Below are 16,566 nucleotides of genomic sequence, written 5' to 3' on the forward strand. Positions count from 1 at the left end.
TTTGACACGGTCTCCCACAGTATTCTTGTCAGCAAGTTAAAGAAGTATGGGCTGGATGAATGCACTATAAGGTGGTTAGAAAGTTGGCTAGATTGTCGGGCTCAACGGGTAGTGATCAATGGTTCCATGTCTAGTTGGCAGCCGGTATCAAGCGGAGTGCCCCAAGGGTCGGTCCTGGGGCCGGTTTTGTTCAATATCTTCATAAATGATCTGGAGGATGGTGTGGATTGCACTCTCAGCAAATTTGCGGATGATACTAAACTAGGAGGAGTGGTAGATACGGTGGCAGGTAGGGATAGGATACAGAGGGACCTAGACAGATTGGAGGATTGGGCCAAAAGAAATCTGATGAGGTTCAACAAGGATAAGTGCAGAGTCCTGCACTTAGGACGGAAGAATCCAATGCACTGCTACAGACTAGGGACCGAATGGCTCGGCAGCAGTTCTGCGGAAAAGGACCTAGGGGTGACAGTGGACAAGAAGCTGGATATGAGTCAACAGTGTGCCCTTGTTGCCAAGAAGGCCAATGGCATTTTGGGCTGTATAAGTAGGGGCATAGCCAGCAGATCGAGGAAAGTGATCGTCCCCCTCTATTCGACATTGGTGAAGCCTCATCTGGAGTACTGTGTCCAGTTTTGGGCCCCACACTACAAGAAGGATGTGGATAAATTGGAGAGAGTCCAGCGGAGGGCAACAAAAATGATTAGGGATCTGGAACACATGACTTATGAGGAGAGGCTGAGGGAACTGGGATTGTTTAGTCTGCAGAAGAGAAGAATGAGGGGGGATTTGATAGCTGCTTTCAACTACCTGAAAGGTGGTTCCAAAGAGGTTGGTTCTAGACTATTCTCAGTGGTAGAAGATGACAGGACAAGGAGTAATGGTCTCAAGTTGCAGTGGGGGAGGTTTAGGTTGGATATTAGGAAAAACTTTTTCACTAGGAGGGTGGTGAAACACTGGAATGCGTTACCTAGGGAGGTGGTAGAATCTCCTTCCTTAGACGTTTTTAAGGTCAGGCTTGACAAAGCCCTGGCTGGGATGATTTAATTGGGGATTGGTCCTGCTTTTGAGCAAGGGTTTGGACTAGATGACCTCCTGAGGTCCCTTCCAACCCTGATATTCTATGATTCTATGAATGAATCCTAAAGTTGATTTGTGACAGAGAGACTTTTCTACATACTCTGAGCAGCGTTAAACCAAGCAGCAAGGACTTGAGACCGGATCCAAAGCCCACTGAAGTTTATAGAAAGATTTACAATCAGTAGGCTTTGGATCAGGCCCATGGAAAGGGTGTTATTCAGATTTTGTGAGACAAGCAGAGAAAAACAAGCAACTTTATACTGAGATTGTTCAACCCAACACGTACCTCATTGGCGGCTTGATAGAGTGTGATTAAAGCTCCCAAGGAGGCCAAGAAAGAGCAGGAGTGAATAATGTATGAAGTGTTTCACAGGTATTTGTATCTGTAACAGTAACCCTGTGCTCAATGCAGGGTCTGGCAGGCCTTTGTAGCTACATTAACTCTGCCAAGCGCTGTACCTTTCCAGCTGCTGCAGCACACTTCGTCAGTGTCACACATTCTATCCTTTCCTCTTATTTATCAATTGGTGTAAGTTATCAAGTGCTGTAAGGTAGAGATGAGCCTGAGCCAGAACACCAGAGCTCACCGGAACTCTGGAGACATTCAAATCTGGATCCAGATCCAAACAGTTGCTCAGGCCTGTCTCTGTAACAGGCTGCTGACATCTGTAAACTCTATAAACCAGCTAGAAAAAAAGAGCAAGAAAAAATGCAAAGGGCCTGATTCTCCTCTCACGTAACCCAGTGTAAATCAGAATCAACTCCATTGCACTTAGCTGAATGTACAGCAATGTAAATGAGAGAAGAATCATACCCCAAAACACTGGACTGAAGTAACTTTGGCACAATCTCATACTGAAGAAGGACTATATTACCCCTTTGTTGGGAACTCTGAAGTAATTTGGTTCAGCAATGACACCATGGTGCTCCCCAAACCTGCAAAGATCACTCAGAAGCGAGCACCATGCAGGGAAAGGGCCAAAAACACAGCCAGTACTCCAGTAGGCTAAATGCTGCTCTGCTAAACGAATGCAAGACCAGAGAACGTCACTGTCTTTAATGAAGTTACTTCAGATTTACACTATGTAGACAAGAGAAGATCTGTCCCAACAGTTCTGAATCCAAGTCAAACAAAAAACCTGTCATGCTGTGTTTGGGGACTGAGGAGCACATCTTTGTTCCATTTGACCTATGTGAACAAGAACTAAATCATGTTTAGTTAGTCCCTATTGTATTCCCTATTGTATTCCTCAGCATCAGGGAGTTCTCCCCAAAGGAGGCCCTCAGCTCTGTGGGCTCACTGGTACCACAAGGGTGAAGATCCATGCTGTGTAGTTTGTTTTCATTGTACATAGGCTGAAGGCCCTCCACGTGATCCAGACCAAACACTGAGCTTGCTTCTACACCCGCAGGATGGCTGTAATGCAGCCCAGGTGAGCTTGAGCTGCAAGAGAAGAGGAGACTGAGGATGGAGCCAGTCCTGCTTTGCAATCTTCTGCTAATAGGTTGCTAGCATGAAGCATCGGAACAAGTATGGACATGACTCCACCCAGAGCCTCACCGCTAAGAAAGATTTATCATGAGATGGGAAAAGACAACTTATCTTATATGTGGTTTAAAGGAGAAGGGAAATAGTCCTCCCATCATCCAATACCATCAGGGAGGTGGAAATTAACAGAAACACCTGTCTATCCCTGCAGCCATATACTGCACTATGGAGGATAATGGCATCCAGAGGCTTGTTGGCCTACTGAGCCACACAGTTCCATTCAGGAAGGAAATTCTCTACCACAGCTAAGTTTTATGTGTATGGAAGCTCAGCGATCAAGTATACCACATTCTCAGACAAGCAGAGAGGAAAATCTCACATTTTACTATCTTTGATGTGGACATAGTAACACACTCTTGCATGTCTTTTCCTCACCAAGGACCAGATTCTGCCACCTTATGCTGAGTACTGATTTAAATAGAACTATTTGTGGAGTAAGACCATGCTGAATGAGAGAAAGGGCAGCAGAATTTGTCTGAGTTAGCTGTGAGCATGAGCTACTGTAGAGAAGGGTGGTGCTTAGTTTTCAGACAGAGCTCATGGGCCTGTCATTAACACTTCTCCCGGTGGCAATGGAAGCTTTTTCACTGCAAGGGCAGTATTGTGATGTGAAATGTGACATACGATATTTGTGATATTGCATGATTCATAAAGCCTTTAATCTATTTTTGGCACCTCAAGTGGGTGGAGCCTGGCCTGGGGGAGGACCATGGGTGGGTATCATTATTTTTCCCCCCAAGTTTGAGTTATGCCATAAAGAAAGAGAAGGTGGTCATGGTCTTCTGTAAGCTGTTTGCGAACTTCTCAGGGTTTGCAAAAAGAAAAGGAGTACTTGTGGCACCTTAGAGACTAACCAATTTATTTGAGCATGAGCTTTCGTGAGCTACAGCTCACTTCATCGGATGCATACCGTGGAAGTGAGCTGTAGCTCACGAAAGCTCATGCTCAAATAAATTGGTTAGTCTCTAAGGTGCCACAAGTACTCCTTTTCTTTTTGCGAATACAGACTAACACGGCTGTTACTCTGAAACCTGTCATTATGCAAGGCACTGCATTTAGCCGTATGGAGTGGAAATCTATCAACTGCATGAAAAAACTTGTACAGATACAGACAGACATCATCTTCCTTTCCAAATGCAAACAGATGGACATCGTACCAAAAGGACTGAAGGTAAAAAATCCATTACAATCTACATACCACACAGACTATGCTGACAGCTTGTGCCACACGCTCTCAAAGAAACTGCGGAATCACCTGATCAACATCCTCTACAGCAAACAGGGAAAGATTAAGAATGAGCTCTCAAAAATGGATACTCTCATAAAAAACCAACCTTCCACACAAACTTCCTCGTGGCTGGATTTTACTAAAACTAGACAAGCCATTTACAACGCACACTTTGCTTCTCTACAAAAGAAAAAGGACACTAAACTTTCTAAACTACTACATGCTACAAGGGGCCACAGCAATGGTTCCCTCAACCCACCTAGCAATATTGTTAACCTATCCAACTATACTCTCAGCCCAGCAGAAGCAGCTGTTCTATCTCGGGGCCTCTCCTTCTGCCCCTCCACCCCCACGAACATGATACAGTTCTGTGGTGACCTAGAATCCTATTTTCGACGTCTCCGACTCAAGGAATATTTCCAAAATACCTCTGAACAACATACTAATCCACAGAGGTCTCCCTACCAACACTACAGAAAGAGGGATTCTAGATGGACTCCTCCTGAAGGTCGAAACAGCAGACTGGACTTCTACATAGAGTGCTTCCGCCGACGTGCACGGGCTGAAATTGTGGAAAAGCAGCATCACTTGCCCCATAACCTCAGCCATGCGGAACACAATGCCATCCACAGCCTCAGAAACAACTCTGACATCATAATCAAAAAGGCTGACAAAGAAGGTGCTGTTGTCATCATGAATAGGTCGGAATATGAACAAGAGGCTGCTCGGCAGCTCTCCAACACGAGTTTCTACAAGCCATTACCCTATGATCCCACTGAGAGTTACCAAAAGCAACTACAGCATTTGCTCAAGAAACTTCCTGTGCAGTTTCCACGGTATGCATCCGATGAAGTGAGCTGTAGCTCACGAAAGCTCATGCTCAAATAAATTGGTTAGTCTCTAAGGTGCCACAAGTACTCCTTTTCTTTTTGCGAATACAGACTAACACGGCTGTTACTCTGAAACTTCTCAGGGTTTGCAACCCCCAGGTTGAAAATTCATGCAAGTTTAGTCTTTTCTTGGGGTGAGAAAGGCTTGCACAACAATAGAAAGAAGAGAGTAAAGGTCACAGCCTGCTGGCCAGATGTAGATGAAAATACATATTCCTGGGCATTGCTTTAATATGTCCATGGGGATCTAACACCACCTCAAAACGGTGAACTCAGGTGATCAGTGGAGGACGAACACCCACAGTCAATGTCAACAGTCAACACCCACAGAACAATGGGGACAGTGTTACCTCTGCCTCGTCCTTCAGCTGCTTCCCCCATTTTCCCACTATCACCTCACACTCATCTGGATTAAGTCTTGGTCACCCTGCCCCTTTCCATGCCCAAATCTCAACCAGACATTTGCTGAGGAGCTTAACTGCACTGTCCTGGTCAGATTAAAGAGACACATAAAGCCGAGTGTCATCAGCATACTGCATATAGACTGAAGCCCATGCCTCGTCATTAACCAGCCTAACAGCTCCATTTACATATTAAATAAGATAGGAAACAGAATGACTGCCTGCAGCATCCCATATCTAAGGGCCCTTGGGAAAGCAGAGCAATTGCCAACAACTACTCAACATGACTCTCCAAGAAAAGAAGAACAGAGCTACATTAACACAGCTCCATTTAATCCTTCCAGGGGCCACATGACAGCCAACACCTCATGATCAAGAGTATCAAATGCAGCTGGTAGCTGACACCTGGTCTTTATCCACCACCATCTGCCAACACAACCAAGTCAGTCTTTGTGTAAAGCCCAAGATGCACCTTTTGAGCAAGGGGCTAGCAAAGGCTTGTTTGAGGGTTGCTAGAAGCATACTCTTCTTGAGGCAGTCATTGTCAACAGCTGACAATACCTATCCACTCAATTTGAACAGCCAGGAGAGTCACAGATCCAGCTTACCAGTAACTGCTCAAACCTCCATCAGAACATCATGAACTTCAACCGGAGATTGTGAGCATTTGTCCTCTCCTGATACAGATCTGCTTCCATGGATGTCGTGAGTCCAGTCTGAACATGAGTGGTCTAATCTGTAAAAAAAAACAAACAAACAGAAAACTCATTGTAGCAAGTCACAAGGATTAAATGCCTGAAAACTACCTATAAACACCATAATAGAGGCTCAAAATAAATGTATACCCCAAATTAAAAAAAAACAAACCCAACAGTAAGAGGACCAAACAAATGCCAACGTGGCTAAATAGAGTAAAATAGGTGGTTAGAGACAAAAAGGTATCCTTTACAAGTTGGAAGTCAAATCCTGGTGAGGAAAACAGAAAGGCAACTGGCAACTCAATCGTAAAAGTGTACAAGCACCAAGAGAGACTGAGGCACATACCAAAAATGCAGAGAAGGAAGCAGTGCTCTAAGAGGAAGAAGAAAGCGTGGGAGTGGATGTTCTGGCGTGGAATCCAGAGCACCAGGCAAAACAAGCACTGAAGTGCTACAAAAATATATAGGATTGCTGAGGCTAAGGTATCAGAAGTCATGCAACCTACCAAACTGCCTGGAAGGATGCATAAATCATGTAAAGGATAGAGAAGTAGAAAGAGCTGGAGCAATGCAGAAGCACAGCAAACTGGGAACTCCTCCACCAACAAGAAGGAACTATTTGGAATGTTCAGAGGCAGCATTTACACCTCTAGGGAGTGGAGGGCAGCGGCTCACCATGCTTCAGCTATGCTTAGGAGGCAAACATTTTTTAACAACCATAGGAGTTCCACTGGTCCCCTGCTAAGGAGTTAAGATCCAAGAGTGAGAATCTAGGCAGATGGTATCTTAAGAGACCACCTGTCTCTCTGAAAGTGTAAAAGTCTATTCGGTTTGCACATGCTGTTTGCTCTGTCATCAGACTAAGTTAGGGGAGGTCAGCACAAGTAACTCAAGGGGATGTTTATTTGTATTAAACCAAATATTAAACACAAATACTGCAGACTCGTAGAAATTACAGATGGAGGAGACCAATTATGTGGGGTCACCTCGTCCATCAGAACTGTCCTTTACATGCTGTCCTTTACGTAACATGTGACTCTTTCTTGCCCTTTTCTTGATCTCTAGTGCACCTTTACATAACAAGAACTGGAGACGTTTAACTCTTCAGACCATTCCATTCCCAAGAGAACAATGAAAAAGGGTAACTTTTACATTTTTTTTCTTATTTCCACTCCATTGGCAAACATGGGATAGATTCCAGTGTTAATGAGGCCATGTGGTGTGGCACGGACTCTGCTGGCAGGAACAGGTGTCGCTGCTGTGCTTATATATTGGATCTCTGCATGCAAAGCTCCTAAGCGAGTTCATTGGCTCTTGCCATTTGAGGCGTGATACGCGATAAATCATCATCTTCACCATGAAGCTGCCAGTTGCTCTTCTGCTGATCAGCCTGACACTGTGCTGCTACTCTGGTGAGTATTACTTACAGGCCAGACTGTAGAACATTTTCTGACTGAAGTCAATGGGATGATTTGTATGAGTAGGTGCTCCCCAGTGTGAGTAGGGGTTTCACAATGGAGCCTTACATAATTGGCCCCTCTTTATATGAAACCTCAAATTCTTGAAGCCTCAAGCATCAAGCTCTTTGAAATCCGCATTAAGGAGTTTATAAGGTTCCCACAGCAAATGCATTCCAGTTTCTAGACTGGAAAGAAACAATTCAGGTCAGTTACACTTATTTTGCATCCGATGAAGAGAGCTGTAGCTCACGAAAGCTTATGCTCTAATAAATTTGTTAGTCCCTAAGGTGCCACAAGTACTTCTTTTCTTTTTACGGATACAGACTAACATGGCTGCTGCTCTGAAACCACTTATTTTGCACTCACTGAGGACCAGATTCTGCCACCTTAGTCTATGAAATCAATAGGGTACTCAAGGAGTAAGCTACTACTCAACACTAATGATAGTGGTGGAATCTGGCCCTGAAGGTCACATAGTGGAAGCTACACAGCTGTGCAATTTAATCTACCTACACCTGTATTCTGACCATCTGACATGCACCTGCATTTTGACCGGTGCATAAGTTCTACCACCTTTGATTAAGAAGCAGCAGGATATAATTCTGATCTAACATTGGCTTTAGATTGATGTAACTCCACTGACTTCATTGGAGCTGCTCCTGATTTACATCAGGTAAACAGGGAGCAGAATCAGGTCCACTGACTTAAGTATATATGGGATTCAAAGCAGTGTTGATAAAAAGATGGGCATTAGTGTCAACTTGGTATTGTAGCCTAACGTGTAACACTACCTTACATATTATGAATTTGGGTTAGCAAGGGCTATTCATTAGAGTTTGATTAAAATAGGGATCAGTGAACTTAGGGGGAATTTAAGAGGTTAAGGGATTTTCATGCATTGCTTTGTTTTGTTTCTTGAGGTTCACAAAATTAGTTTGAATATACAAAACATTTTGCTCTGCAAACTAAAACCAAGGTGGTTTCCCCACTTTCCCAATGAGATTCAGTTTTAAAAAACTGAATGGCAGGGTGATTTGGTAGAAGAAAGCCTATACTATGTACTAGGACCCCAACCCAGGTCCTAGAGAGAGCAGACGCTCTCAGACGTTTGGTTGGGATGAGTGGGTGTCCTAAGTATAGTTTAACTGATTCTAAGAAATTATGAACAGTTTTTATTCCCAATCTCATCTCCATTTTTCAGTCTCTCTCTCTGTATTTGCATTTCAGTCTGTCTGCTCACTCATTGTCATTCTATCTTTTCATTGTTCCCCCTCCGCGAGAAGTGGGGAGGCTGGGGAAAGGCTGACCATTTAAGTAATGTCCATTTTTATGGTATTTGAATGTGTATATCCCACTTGTGTACATTGAGACATCTACACCCATGTCTTGCGTAAAACAGTAATATAGTAGACATGCCCACTGTGCTGTACTCAACCAAATTTCTTCAAAAATATCCAAGGCTCTTGGCCTTATTGAGGAAAAGAAATACCTCCATGGTCTGTTTGATTTTCAAAATATAATCTGATTTGGAGTTATCGTGGTTAGGATATAGATATTCAGGCCTGTCTGCAAAGGCCTGTACTTTAAGAATTTAGGTGTATTCTTATCACTTAGCTAGTTATAGAGGTATAAAAGAATCAAAATCATTGTCTGCCGGTGTAACGGCCTTCTCTTACTGTGACAGTCTGAGGCCCTGTGCTTAGTCTAAGGCCTCTGGCGAAGCAGCAGAGGCAGCCATAAGCTGGGAAGCGACCGGTCACCTCCTCACATTCCAAACTAGTCACATTGAAAGAAGGTGCTATTGGGCTGTTAGGAATACAATCCTGTCCTGATCGTGCCTATCGCCTCCAGAGAAAGGGAAGTGCCTAGAAGATGTAAAAGGAAACTTAGTTTGATAGCATCCTATCTGGCAAGAACTCACTTATCAATAGCTGGGATGTGAAATCCTCATTTCTGAGTTGCATCCGATGAAGTGAGCTGTAGCTCACGAAAGCTTATGCTCAAATAAATTGGTTAGTCTCTAAGGTGCCACTAGTACTCCTTTTCTTTTTTCCTCATTTCTGTGTTGTTCTATCACTATAGTCCCCATTTCCCAATTGTTTGTCTGTATAATCTCTGTCTGATTCTGTGATTGTTTCTGTCTGCTGGATAATTAATTTTGCTGGGTGTCAACTCATTAAGGTGGTGGGATATAATTGGTTGGCTAATCATGTTACAATATGTTAGGATTGGTTAGTTAAATTTAAGTAAAATGATTGGTTAAGGTATAGCTAAGCAGAACTCAAGTTTTATTATATAGTCTGCAGTCAATCAGGAAGTGGGGGGGGGAAATGGGAACAGGGAAATTGGAATCATGTTTTGTTAAGGGGGGGAATGGGAACAGGGACACAGGTGTAAGGCTCTGTGGTGTCAGAGCTGGGAAGGGGGACACTAAGGAAGGAAACTGGAATCATGCTTGCTGGAAGTTCACCCCAAAAATTGTTTGCACCTTTGGACTTCGGGTATTGTTGCTCTCTGTTCATGCGAGAAGGACCAGGGAAGTAAGTGGGTGAAGGAATAAGCCCTCTAACAATTGCCAGGCAAGAAATCATCCACAACAGGACAAATTCTAATACCCTTACTCTCATTGAGTACCTTATTCTACAAGTATTCCCCATTCAACGAAAACGAGGAAAAATTTCAGCCTTACGAACACAGTGATAGAGGTATAAGCACAAGAGCACAGATATCTAGAACGGAATAGCCATCACAACCTCCACTATGGCATCAACACCATGAGTTTTAAGACACAGTAGAGAAATTGCACTAAATATTTGAGCAATAAATAGTTTAAAATATTTTGATATTATCCTGCTTAACTCTATTTCATGTTTGCATTCCAGTTACTGCTGATACGTGTCCAGTTCTCATTAACATTCTTAACAAGTCCCTCTTTGGCTCTTGTCCAAAATACATGGAGTCAATTGCTCCTTTTGTAACCAGTGATGTTATGAAGACTGCTGCTTATGAGCTCAAGGAAAGTGTGCTTAAACTTTCACAGGAACATTCAGAAGCCATAGGGGAATTGATGGTAATTTCATTTATTAATTATTATTATTATTATAATTAAATAAAGAGTACCAGTGTAAATCAGGAATAACTTCACTGAAGTCAAAATAAATACCCCTCTGTAAAAGCAATGTAAGGGCCTAATCCAAAACAAACTGAAGTCAGTTGCCTCTCACTGACTTCACTGGGTTTTGTATCAGGCCCTACTGTGAAGCATATTCAGGTCCAAAAGGTTACACTGGTGAAAAAAATCACTTTAAGAGATTTTACTGCTCTTTCTAGAGTAAGAAATAGCTCCTGACTTGCTTATCATGACAAGTCATTGTTTAGATGCCGTTCAGTTTTGCTTAGATATATTTAAAATCAAATTTGCTTGTCAAAACCTTCTGTTACAAAGATGAAATCTCATGGTTTTAAAACACCCAGATTTAATACTACCGTGACAAAAGTGAGTGTGCAGCCAGTCAACGTGCTCTTATGCTCCAAAATATTCAATTTAGCTGGTTGTATGGCACTTTACCTGCATTATCTTCTTAGCAGAGTCAAGCCCTCTCCATTCACTGTTGTTAATCTCTGTTTCAGAAAAATATCCTGGCAAAGTGTTAAGAGGAACCATAACTCCAGGGATCTGCACCAATGAAGAACTCATCATAATCCTACCTGCTGATTGCTTCTTGTTGATACCCTCTCTCTTATTTTCTTTTCTTCCTGATTCTTTGCTCAAGAGAGTTTTTAATCTCTAATGCACAAATAAGCCACAGATGATGTTTTAGATTCACTTAAACTTTTTATTCCAATAAACCAAAAGCAGTTCAGTTCTTTGTTCACGTCCTGTTTTATTAGTGCAGGAGACAGAGGGCTTGATTTGGAAAAGGATCTAATCAGCTATTGAAATTTATAATTGATACATTACTGAAAAATAACTAAGGTTACATGGTAAATTGCTTAGAGATCACAGGATGACAACCGCTATATCAATGCACAAGTCATTCATTTACACTGATCATTCAATATTACAAAGAAGAAGTCCGTGTATCGCTACCATACAGTAGGTAGGAAAGGAAAATGCCAGATTTTGTTATGATAATAACTGAGGCAAATCTATGTCAAACTGGCAACATTTACTAAGTTCCTCAGAGTTTCCTTTAAACCACATAATTAAACCTGAAAAAGATCATACAAAATAGTTACTTTGAACCCTAGGGTTGGAACATGCCTGCGGACAGTATCCTGGAAATGATGCAGCCACAGTTCCAGCAGAGATGCACCAAAGTGTTTAATTACTTTCATAAAAGCAAACACTGGGGCTGGTTAAAAGGGCCTTCATGTTTCCAAGCACAATTTACTCACTATACTCACTACTGGTGGATTTTTTGCACACAAACTTCTCTCCCATTTCAAAAATGAAACTTCACAAATCACACACACACACACACACACACACACAAATTAAACAGAGGATAGTCCCCATAACATAATAAAATGGAGGAAAAGCTGAGAATCATGGCAATGGGACAAAATATTTCACAAAAGAATACTGCACACACTCAACCTAGAACTGTCTGGCATCCATATTTGTCCTGCTGTTTCTGTACATCTTGAAACTAGGTGAAGCAATCTCTGAACATTAGCAATTATCTTCAAGAACTCTCAGAAGATGGATGAGGTCCCAGAGTACTGGAGAATGGCAAACATAGTAACTATCTTTAAAAAGGGGGGAAATGAGTACCTGGGGAACTATAGACCAGGTAGCCTAACTTTTGATACCCAGAAAGATCCTGGAACAAATTATTAAACAATCGGTTTGTAAATATCTAGAGGATAATAAGGGGATAAGTAATAGCCAACATAGACCTGCCAAGAACAAATCACACCAAACTAATCTAATTTCCTTCTTTGATGGGGTAACCAGCCTAGTGGATGGTGGGAAGCATTCAAGACAGGTCTTGACTTCAGTAAAGCTTTTGTCGCTGCCCGAGCCCCCTCCTGCACCCCAAACTCCTCACCCCTGGCCCTACCCCCAGCCGAAGCCTCACCCCCCCTGCACCCCAACTCCCTGCCCCAGCCCAGACTCCTCTCCCACACCCCAAACCCCTCATCCCCAGCACCCCCTCCGCTGGAGCCCTAACCCCCCCCAGCCCTGCCCCCTACCCCAGCCCCAACCCAGACTCCACTCCCATACCCCAAACCCCTCATCCCTAGCCCCACCCCAGAGCCCTGCCCCCCTCCCGCACCCCAAACCCCTGCCCCAGCCTGGTGAAAGTGAGTGAGGGTGGGGAAAGTGAGTGACGGAGGGAGGGGGGGGATGGAGCAAGTGGGGGCAGGGTCTTGGAGAAGGGGCAGGGCAGGGGTGTTCATTTGTGTGTGATTAGAAAGTTGGCAACCCTACCCCAGCCCCACCAGCTCACTGCAGGGCAGGAGCCCTGAGCTCCCCCTGTCTGGTAGATGGAGAATGGAGGGAGGGGGTGTCTTGGGGGGCTCCACGAGCTGCACTTTAACTGTAAAAGAGCCACATACAGCTCGCGAGCGGTGGTTTGCCCACCACTGCTATAGAAGTTTAATGCTTCATTGTACCATTCCAACTGAAATCATTAGGAAAAAGGAGCGAGGTAATTCACGTTTTTCGTCTATCTCTGGACAGACCTGGCCTGGATTCAATGCTGAGGCCATGGGACCCGTCATGTAATCCTATGGAAGGAGCAAATCTGGCTGCTTTGTATGATTTGTTCTGTTCTTGTAACTTCCAAAGCAAGTTCACTGGGTTTTACATCTTAACGGTAAAATTTTCAAAAGCACTTAAGTGGCCTAGGAGCCTAAGTCCCATTTTCAAAGGTGACACATGCACTTATCTGTTGACTTTTCCTTTGAAATCTATTTGAATAAGGCATATAACCTGATTTGGCAATTTTGAAAATCTCACAAGGCACCTATCTGCATCTTTTCCTTTGAAAATCTGCTTTAAGTGTCTATGTCACTCTCGAAACCATGGGTTAGGCTCCGATTCATTCAGGTGACTGAAAGATTTGCCCCTAACCTACAAAACCCAATGAACTCATTTTGGAATTTCACAGGAAGAGCTCAATGTATACACAAAGCAGCCAGATGCAAGCACTAGGTAAGCAGGATTTGACTATTTAACTAATATCACTTGAAGAGATGGATCAGCACTGATGATAGAGAAGTGGGCAGAAAGACTCATCACTGGGGTTTGAACTGGACTACCCTGTGGGCACGAAGTCCTTGTGCCGATCTGAAGGTCCTGTTGCCTCATTATGAGCTACTCAAGAAGTAGCACCATGATGCCAAAGCTACAGGAATGATTCATAAAACACATACACCAGGGGCTAGAATCCTAATGCTGGACAGTGTTCTAGAACCTCTTGAGCCACTGTACAAGTAATTGTGAGTTTCTCTGACAATTTCATGAAAGTTCTTCCCAAGTCCACATGGAGGGAGAAACCTAAGCCTGCCCTGCCAGCATTCCACCTTCTCCTAAAACTCTGCAGTTCTATTACGGAAAGAAAGGTGAGAAGAGCAGCAGAGAGGACAGGGTTTATTTACAGATAATTAGGCTTCAAAGGACAAGAAAGGTGAATTTTTTCCTATTTATCTAGTTGGAGATTTCACAGCATCTTCATTTCTGTACAGCTTCCAGTTCTATAGTTAGCTTTATTGAGTCTGATTTAATTCAGAAACTCATGTTTTGTCACTATAGGAGCAGGACTGAATCCAGTCTTTGCCCTTCACTGCAAATTGAGCTTAATGGGATAATGGTAACAAATCATTTTCTCTCTAAACCATAAATGGTTTAATATTTCCAAGCTGGTATATTTAAAACTGTTTTCGTTAAATAATGCACTAATATATTTTCTTTTCAATATAGAATGGTAATAACAAAAAAAGGTGTCGCAGAAGGAACAAAGCACAGAAAAGGGGTAAAAATGCTACACTCACACACCTGTCAGCTGTCCAGTAGTAAACTGCTGTAATTTGCTAGGCAGGTACGCAAGAAAACACAGTTAAGTTCAAACCCACCAAATTCCAAACACAGTCTGCTAACCTCTGACACTTCATTGTGCAGACTCAGAATTATTTTTATTTAGGACACCGTCTGTGCCAGAGAAGTAGCTTTATAACATAGTTGTAAAACATTTGTGGTCCACAAAAAAACACTCTTTGCAAGTCTTCAAAACTCTACCAGACAGGCTAACATTGCAACTGACATGCTGAGCATTTTTTGTGGACTGCTGGTGTGCCAATAGCGAGATGGCTTTAAATGGAATTTGGAATTGCTAGGAAGAAGTGCACTTCCCTCAGGCTCAACCTGCTGAGCGTTCCCTACAGAAGCAATAAGCCAAAACTAGCTTTGTTTCTCCTGCAGGTTGAATTCCACTGTGTATAGCATCAGGGTTATAGGTTATCATGGAATATTTTAGTACAGGGGTAGGCTACCTATGGCATGCGTGCCAAAGGCGGCACGCGAGCTGATTTTCAGTGGCACTCACACTGCCCGGGTCCTGGCCACCAGTTTGGGGGCTCTGCATTTTAATTTAATATTAAATGAAGCTTCTTAAACATTTTAAAAACCGTATTTACTTTACATACAACAATAGTTTAGTTATATATTATAGACTTATAGAAAGAGACCTTCTAAAACGTTAAAATGTATTACTGGCACGCGAAACCTTAAATTAGAGTGAACAAACGAAGACTCCGCACACCGCTTCTGAAAGGTTGCCGACCCCTGAACTTTAGTATATTACATTTTGAAAAGTGAATGGAAAATGGCATCATGGTCTTCTGTGTTTAAGGCCTGATCCTTCAATTACTCTTCTCACAGGAGTCCAACTGAAATCAATGGGAGTTCTATGAGCACAGCACTGGCAGGATGGGGCCATTATATCCAGTGGCTTTCACAGCATATCAGCTCAGTTTACAAACCCAAAGAAAAATTATTTTTCTAACATCCAATGCTGCAAATTGAACCTAGGATCTGTCTCTTCCTGTACATCATCGCCAGTAACAAAAGATTCTGCAGTAGGAACTTAGCTGAGTTGGAGAGGCAGGATAACATTCAGCTCCCTCCTCTGTACCTATACTGGCTCGGAGATGCCAGCTGTAGTTAAAAATCTGCATTTCCTAGAATACCAGGAAATAAAAATCAAAGATGGACAGTTAGCAAAGAGTGTCATTTTTACATTGTCACTGTTTTTTCTGTAACCACATTTTAAAGTGTGTAATAATGTGAGGCACATTTAACCCTCTCAGACCTATACAGAAGAGGAAAATTGCAGTTCTTACAGAGAACAGCTGAACCTCCAGGTTTGTTTGGTTAATTCCTTATTTTAAGTCTGCAAGTACATTGTTATGCCAATGTTATTTCTTCGTTTTTCATTCTTGTAGCCAGCTTGCTGAAGAACTCTTATGTTTTGGGTTTCAGGCACCTGTGTCAGGCCAGACCAGGAACTGTTTTAAAATAAATTTCCTGAGTCGTAGCATATTTTAAAAGGAACAGCAGTAGACGGGGTGGTTCAAGACTCAAAGGACAGCAAGTTTTGCTGCAGATACAGAGAAAATAGAGCCACACAGCTGATGCTTAAAGCAGCAAAGCAGCAAGTACAGGTGAAGCTCAGGTGAGCACACAGTGTCCGATGAGAGAGATACCAGCAGGTGCAATAATGACTGCAGAAAAAAGAGGTGGAGTGAGCTGTTTTCTAGCAATTCCTTCTTACCATAACGCCTAGGAGCCCAGGACCTCATTGTGCGAGAAGCTGTACAGAGAACAAAAAGACAAGAGACAACAGATAGATACAGACAGGCAGAGAAGAGTACAAGGAAATTATGCGACAATACTGGTCAGCATGAATAGGCAGTGGTCTCAGCACACTGGTGGGCTAACTGCTGTCAATTTTTTGTAAGCATCAAGGCAAAGGAGAGTAATACAGACTAATTTGAACAGGGATAATAAGGTAGCTTACCTGAGGGCCTGACAGCCCAGTTATTCAAAAAGTGTCCTGCAGATGAGAGCGGGGTAATCTAAAAAGTCCTATTACACCATGAGAGATAGGAAGATATAAAGCTAAAGGAATGGAGGCAGAGGGTTAAGTGTGCATACTAGTGAATGGGAGTGAAATCCTGGCCCCATTGAAGACAATGGCAAAAGTCCCATTGACTTCACTAAGGACAGGAATTCACCCCTAGTACGTGTACAA

General features: G+C 42.9%; 1 long non-coding RNA gene across 1 annotated transcript; it reads left to right on the plus strand.

The window, feature by feature from the left end:
- Positions 1 to 7,174: 7,174 nt before the first annotated feature.
- LOC142072321 (uncharacterized) lies at positions 7,175 to 11,097 on the plus strand. The gene is made up of 3 exons (XR_012668714.1): positions 7,175 to 7,258; positions 10,189 to 10,376; positions 10,937 to 11,097. It is a non-coding gene; the product is annotated as an uncharacterized LOC142072321 (long non-coding RNA).
- The last annotated feature ends 5,469 nt before the right edge of the window (positions 11,098 to 16,566 follow it).

The sequence above is a fragment of the Caretta caretta genome, chromosome 6, assembly GCF_965140235.1.
Source record: "Caretta caretta isolate rCarCar2 chromosome 6, rCarCar1.hap1, whole genome shotgun sequence".
NCBI classification, from domain to species: Eukaryota; Metazoa; Chordata; order Testudines; family Cheloniidae; genus Caretta; species Caretta caretta.